This window comes from Peromyscus maniculatus, chromosome 7 (genome assembly GCF_049852395.1).
Source record: "Peromyscus maniculatus bairdii isolate BWxNUB_F1_BW_parent chromosome 7, HU_Pman_BW_mat_3.1, whole genome shotgun sequence".
NCBI lineage: Eukaryota > Metazoa > Chordata > Mammalia > Rodentia > Cricetidae > Peromyscus > Peromyscus maniculatus.
This window is the reverse complement of record NC_134858.1, coordinates 61454597-61462061: the sequence shown is the minus strand read 5'-3', so window position 1 is coordinate 61462061 and position 7465 is coordinate 61454597. Positions and strand designations below refer to the sequence as shown.

Here is a 7465-nt window from a genome sequence, read left to right as displayed (position 1 = left end):
GCAAAACCAGACATCCAAGATTGTTCTCGGACCTCCGCATGCATACATCCTGACACATTAAATGTAAAGAAGGAAACAGCTGGAGGTCTCTGAGTGGTTAACTCTGTGACCCCCAAAATCATGTGTAGGAGCTCAGTGGTCAGAGCTATAGACCCCTTCCTTGCTTGAGGAAGAGTCCTGCAGTCAGTTCTGGCTCGTTCTGGGATACTGGAAGCAGAAGAAGGTCCTGTCGTAGTTCCCGTCCTCTGTAAAGCTGGCCTGTCCAGCAGTGTGGGAGTTTGGGAGGAAAGTGGTCTGAGTTAATTCGTCCTCACACAACCAAAGAAGAGAGGACATTGCAAACTGTTCCTCCCCTGATGGGCCAGTCTTGGAGACAGGACAGTCCAGGTTTGTGACCCAGTGGCAGGCCATCTGAGGCTGCTGTAGCTGACCGAGGATTGGGTATGTTGAGGGACCTTCCACCTGCTCCTTTTTACTGTGAAATGCCAAGATTATGAGCGTTTCCTCCTGCCGTGGACGAGGGTGTTTGTGTCTTCTGGTCTCGGGAGGACTGTGCTCAGCAGTGGAGACGGCGGGGGGGGGGGGGTGTCGGAGGTGCCATCCACTCTGTGTGGCTGGGGGGGGGGAGGTGGACTCCCTGGACTCAGCCAGAGCTGCCTCCACTCTGTGCTGGCTTTTCCTCTCTCCTCTCCCTCCCTCCCCTCCTTTCCTGCCATCCTTTCTCCCTCTTTTCTTGCCCCCCTCCCCTCATTCTGCCTTATTTCTTTCTTTCCCTTCTCTCCCCCATCCTTCTTCCTCCTCCCTCCCTCTCTACCTTACTTTTTCCACTTCCTTCACCCTCTCCCCAGCTTCCCTCACCTGCCCTCTCCCTTCCCCTCCCTTCTCCTTCCCTCTTCCCTTTCTCCTTCTCCCCTCTTTGTAGTTGAGCTAAAGGGATCTAAAGCCACAGGAACACAGGGAGCCATGCTGTCCCCTATCCCTCTGCTCCCTGTTTCCGTCCCTGGTCTGCCCCCCACTTCCTCGTCTGCAGATAGTGGCCGGCCCTACCCCTGCCCAAGGTTCTAGGTTTGGAAAGAGCTTCATGGCGTTCCTTTTTCAGCTTTTCTCTGGCACCGAAATCAGAACTGATGTGCAGGCTGGGCCTCCCAGTTGCAGAGACGTGCTCCTCAGGGGGGTCATCTACCTGGACCCCCCCAACCACACTGTGAGGAGGGGGCTTGACCCCCATTCTTCAGATGCTTAAAAACAGTTGGAGTCAAGCTAGAATGTAACCATGGAGGTGATTTTCTGCTCACCTCTCACGGCTCCTCTCCACTCGGGCAGGTCTCTTAGGATGAAGAGTACAAGGCCATCATCCTCTTAGGGCAAATAAGAGGTCTGGCTGGGGTGTCCGCTGCAAGTGCACACAGTGTGGCCACCCCAAGGGTTTCCAGGGGCAGAAAAGCCTCAGAGAGCATTTGAGTTCACCATAATGCTAGAGAGAGGGGAAATGATAGAACAGCCTGGAAGTCAAATGTCATCAACAGCACTCGGCATTGTGTGGGCCTGTCCTAAGCAGTCAATAGGTATGAATCCACTGAACCACCACAGACTCCAGTCTGCAGGTAGACGTTGTTAGGATTCCTACTCTACAAGTGAGGGGGAAAAAATGAGGCACAGAGAGGTCAAACAACCTCTCAGAGGACACACAGCCGAATGTGGAAGGGCTGAGTCAGCACTGTGTTAGAGAGCTGGCGGGCCATGCAGGCAGTAGGGTTTATTTTGTTTTGCTTTTAATGATAGTGTGGCCCCCTGAAGTTCCAGGCTTTAGGAGCCAGGCTGTTAATCTCTAAGCTCTGTCTGTTCCTGCCAACCATAGGGACAACACTCAGCCTCACAGCAAAAGACCAGAGCACAGGGTGAAGGTTCTGTTCCTGGGAGTCCTGTGCCCCTTTGATGTTTAGAGCTGAGGTTGGGTGTCTCCCCAGGACCTGGCCAGCCTGCAGACTGTTGGAGCTTCAAGGCTCCTTCCTACCAGCTGCCCCTCTGCAGGAGCTGGTGCAGGTGGGCATAGGCTGCTCGCAGGAAGCCTGCACTGAACGCTGGGGTAAGACCTTGGGGTGCCAGATGCACCCGCACGGCCAGATGACCTCAGCCAAGGGTCTTTATCTCCTGGAGTCTCTGCTTCAGTTGCAAAGGCAAAATGAGTTTATACTATACACCGACGTATTTCCTCAGCGCCAGGCACATGGAATCGCTGTGGAAGGAGCTTGCTGTCTTGGGAGTCAACAGTGCTCTGGAGTCTGGAGGTGCCAGGCACATGCTAGGTGCTGGGTAGACTGGAGTGAATAAGACAGACCCCCCCCCCACCCCCTACTCTCTGGGACCTCAGTAGTAGATGCTACCATCCTGGCTTATTAAGGCCTGTTGGCTTTCCTGGGACCTGGAATTATTGCTGTTCCCAAACCGGCCATGTTTGCAGCAAGCTGACAGGAATCCATGGCCCTACTGTCTCATAAGGGCACACGAATTAAGCAGACCATCCCAAAAAGGCTTGCTGGAGGAGTTCCGGGTTGCCCAGGACAGTGAGCAGGGGAAAGTTGAACCCTGGTGTTAGAGTTCAGAGCTGAAGGGCCCAGCAAGGGAGAGGTACTATCTAGAAGGGGCTCAGTGAGGCAGGACCAGAGGCCCTGAGGAGGAGGATTATGTGGGGACTGGGCATATGTGTGGGGAGGCCCTCGTTCGTGTTCCAGGAGGAGGCTGCATGGAACCAATGTGGCGGGGACACACACACACACACACACACACACACACACACACACACACACACACACACACGGGGTTTGGTTGTTTGTCCACCGACCGCCTCTTACAGCAGAGCCGGTCTCTGGGGTGCACTTGGGAGCGGGCTGGGAGAAACCACAAGGAGTGTTTTAATGGGAGCGGATGCAATCCCCACAGCGCAGGGTGAGATCGCCTCAAGCCACAGCCTCTCAGGCCATCCTCCCCCACAGCAGCGCCTTCCAGCCACGGCCTCACACAGGGGCCGGAGGACTGTTCCAGCCTCAGGGGCACCAAGCTGCCCTAGGAAGGGGAAGAGGCCACAGCCACACTGTCTGCCGCCAGGGCTAAGCTCCGGGCCTCCCCCAGTCCCCCGGCAGACAGAACTAAACAGTCTGGCCTATCAGCTGTCGCCAGCATGTCCCACCCAGCTGAGCTGGACTCTGGCTGCTGGGAAAGTGGCCCCCTGCCCTTTACCAGGTACAATACAGCCCAGGGTGGGGTCTGGTGGTGCTGTTTTCTCAGGGGTCAGGCCTGGGGGAAGGGGACTCAGGGAGAGAGAATGCTGCAGATTCTCCGTAGGGTTCGAGAGCATTCTTCTTGGGTCTTAGTTTGAGATGATGCAAGCAGTCTGAGAACACACTCCGCTCATAAAACAGGCATGTTGGGGCTGGGTAAGTGGCTCGGTTGGTAGAGTGACGGCCTGGCATGCCCCGCAGCTCTGGGTTCCATCCCCAGCACGGTTTACCTGGGTGTGGCTGTGCATACCTGGAGTTCCAGTACTTAGAGGCAGGAGGATGAGAAGACTGAGATTATCCCAGCTGCGCGTTGCTGGCTACGAGTTGAGGCTAGCCTAGGCTACATGAGAACCTTCCACAGACCAAACCAAACTGAATCAAATCAAACCAGACTTGTCGGGCTGGGTTGTGCTGTGGGAGGCGTGTGTCATTCAGGCCTGTGGCCCCATCGACGCATGCATTGTTCCTTGCATTCATTCCTCGGATGAACAAACCTGGGACCCCAGAGCAGAGGAGCCCTACAGCTTGCCCAATAACACCTTCCCACCCATTCCCACCATCCCCAGACACCTCCTCCTCCTCCTCGGGAAACAGAGGCCAGATGAGGAATGCCACTGGATCATGTGTCCTGTGTGGGCTGCAGTGTCTTCCTCTGACCAATGGGCCGAGTTCTCCTTCAGGATGCTAGTGTGTCTGTGTGGAAGAAGATGGGATGAGGTGCTCCTCATCTTCCCTAGACCCCAAGGGACCCAGTTAGGGGAGAAGGGTTACCTCCCAACTGCTGCTTTGGCCACATAAAGTCTGTCAACATAGTAAGCCTGGCCCCCCTCCCCCTACCCTGCATGGGGACCTCTTCTCCCTTAGACAGGCCTGTGTAGGCCCAGCCAGCCAGCTCCAACTTCCCCAGCCTACCTCATTCTGACTCTGTCTTCCTGAGCCTCAGTTTCTCTTTCTATAAATTGGAGGTAATGGTTTGGTCCATCTACAGAAGTACCTTAGAGCTAACGAGACTGCTCTGGCCTTTCTTGTAGGATGTCACTGCTGCAAGCTCAAGATGTGATTCCTTCTTGCCTTCCAGTCACAGAGGCCCCAGTATGCCTCTCAAGAGTCTCTGATTGTCCGGTTTCCAGGGTCCATCCTCCCGAGGGTGCACCCGGACCCCAGAGGGGACCTGGTCCACATGCTGCTGCAGGTGTGGGTGGAAGTGGAGGGCTGTTGGAGGGCAGCAGACGAACCTCTCCTCATGCAGTTCTCCCTGATGAGGAGTGGAGGTACCCCAGAAATCTAGATATGAACCTGGACAGCCTACTCACTCTCAAGGGCCACATGCGGCATGTGTCCAGGCAGGAGGCGAAGACGTTTGGGTGGCCTGACTTACCACTTTGAAGTATTTGGAAGCGGGTCCTGGGCCCTGCAATTGTGAGGGGTGGCCTGGACATTCCAGACAGGTGCTTCAAGGCATCAGGAAGATGGTCTGGAGTTAGGGCAGTGGGTGGTTTAGGGGACTAGGGCAGCAGAGGCCCAGATGCCTGTTAGTGTCCCCAATGAAGGGAGGGCCGGGTGGGAACTGAAGGGGCAGTGTGGCACACACCACCAACAGGATGGTTCTGCCTGGCCTTCTAGCTTCTCTGTGTCCCAGGTCATTGGGAGAGGCCTCCTTGAGGAGAAAAACCTGGCACATGGAGGCTGCTCATGTTAAAAAAAAGAAAAGAAAGTTCCAGGACTGCTACACAGAGAAACCCGGCCTCGAAAAACAAAACAAGAACAAATAAAACAACCCCCGGAAAAAAAAGAAGACAAGGAAGGAAGAATGAAAAGATAAGAAACTTGTGAGTTGGAGCGGTAGCCGGTGGGTAGAGGGCACAAAGCCCTGGGTTTAATCCCTGGCACTACAGATGCCAAGCATGGTGGCAAAAAAAATCCTGTGATTCCAGCACTTGGGAGTGGAGGCAGGAGGATCAGAAGTTTAAGGAGCCTTGGACACATGGGACTTGATCAAGAAATGGGGAGCGGGGGGGGGGGGGAGAGAAGGAAAGGGGTGCTTTCTCACAGAGCACTCTCTTCCCTGTGTTGCCGGGCTCAATTAGGCTCAGGAAATAAGATCCAGGATGGTCAGAGTGGACCTCTGTTTTATTGGTGTGTGTGTGTGTGTGTGTGTGTGTGTGTGTGTGTGTGTAGAGTGTCACAGCACCACAGTAGCACTGCTAGGACTTCTGACTCCCTGTTCCGTGCTCTCTCTGTAGCTATGACTTATAACTGTTTCTGCTTGCCTGTCTGTCTGGTTCCTTACCATCCATCAAACCTCCTGCCTCCTCCAGGGAGCCTTCCTGACTGCTGGCACAAAGCCATGTCCCCTCGTACAACTTATAGGTGACAGCAACCAATCGATAGGACTTGCTGGGGGCTGGGCACAGCAATCCTGTCTCTCCTTTTACAGATTTGGAACAGAAAAGGAATAGCCAAGGTCACAGACACTGGTGGTGACACACGGAGTCCAGGCCTCCTGCTTCAAAGCTTCCCGCACTTGGCTCTTTTTCACGGCCCCTCCCAGGCAGTCAGCTGTGTCAAGATGAAGCTGAATGTCTCCTTCCTAGGTCCTGGCTGTCAGGAACTCACTGAAGTGGACGATGAACACAGACTTTATAGTTTCTATGAGAAGAGCATGGCCACAGAAGTAGCTGCTGAAGCTCTGGGTGAAATGTGGAAGGGTTCCGTGGTCCGAATCAGTGACGGGAATGACAAACAAGGTTTCCACGTGAAACAAGGTATCTTGACCACGGCAGAGTGCCACTGCTGTGGAGTAAGGGCCACTCTTGTTACAGACCAAGGAAGCCACCCATTCACTCTGTACGTGCACTGGGGATGCCAATCTGAGTGTTTTCAACTTGGTTATTGTTTTTTAAAAGGGGGTAGGGTAGGGTGGGGGAGAAGATGTTCCTGGACTGACAGATACTATTGTGCCTCAGTGGTTGGGACCCCGGTGGTCTCCGAAGATGATGTCCACCAATATGTTGTCAGAAAGCCTGTAAACAAAGAAGGTAAGAAGCCCAGCACCAAAGCACCCAAGATTCAGCATCTGTTACTCCATGTGTCCGGTGACACAAATGCCAATGTTATGCTCTGAAGAAACAACATACTAAGAAAAGCAAGGAGGGGCTGGAGAGATGGCTCAGAGGTTAAGAGCACTGGCTGCTCTTCCAGAGGTCCTGAGTTCAATTCCCAGCAACCACATGGCGGCTCATAACCATCTGCAATGAGATCTGGTGCCCTCTTCTGTATACCTAATAAATAAATAAATCTTAAAAAAAAAAAAAAAGAAAGAGAAAAACAAGGAGAAGGCTGCAGAATATGCTAAACTTCTGGCTGAGAGAATGATGGAAGCCAAAAAAAAAAAAAAAAAAAAAAAACCACCAAGAACAGATTGCCAAGAGACAGGCTACCTGTACTGAGAGCTTCTGCCTGGGTCCAGTCAAAAATAAGTCTTTAAGAGGAACAAATAGCTGAGTGTGGTGCACGCCTTTAGTCCCAGCACTTGGGAGGCAGAGGCAGGAGGATCTCTGAGTTCAAAGCCAGCCTAGTCTACAAAGTGACTAGGGCAACCAGAGCTACATAGAGAAATTTTGTCTCAAAAAACAAACAAACAAAAAACAAAGAGAGAGAGACGGACATACATACGCTTTTTTTTTTTTTTTTTTTTTTGGTTTTTCGAGACAGGGTTTCTCTTGTGTAGCTTTGCGCCTTTCCTGGAACTCACTTGGTAGCCCAGGCTGGCCTCGAACTCACAGAGATCCGCCTGGCTCTGCCTCCCGAGTGCTGGGATTAAAGGCGTGCGCCACCACCGCCCGGCCTCATACATACGCTTTTAATCCCAGCACTCAGGAGGCAGAGGCAGGCGTATCTCTGTGAGTTCAAGGCCAGCCTGGTCTACAGAGCGAGATCCAGGATAGGCACCAAAACTACACAGAGAAACCTTGTCTCAAAAAAAATGGAAAAAAAAGAAAGAAAGGAAGGAAGGAAGGAAGGAAGGAAGGAAGGAAGGAAGGAAGGAAGGAAGGAAGGAGGAGGAAGGAAGGAAGGAAGGAAGGAAGGAAGGAAGGAAGGAAGGAAGGAAGGAAGGAAGGAAGGAAGGAAGGAAGGAAGGAAGGAAGGAAAAATAAACAATCAGGGGGAAAAAAATCCTCCTGCAT

The 7465-nt window shown here is 53.0% G+C and overlaps 1 pseudogene; it reads left to right on the top strand.

The window, feature by feature from the left end:
• Positions 1-5721: 5721 nt before the first annotated feature.
• Positions 5722-6560, top strand: LOC143274138 (small ribosomal subunit protein eS6 pseudogene; annotated as a pseudogene).
• Positions 6561-7465: the final 905 nt, after the last annotated feature.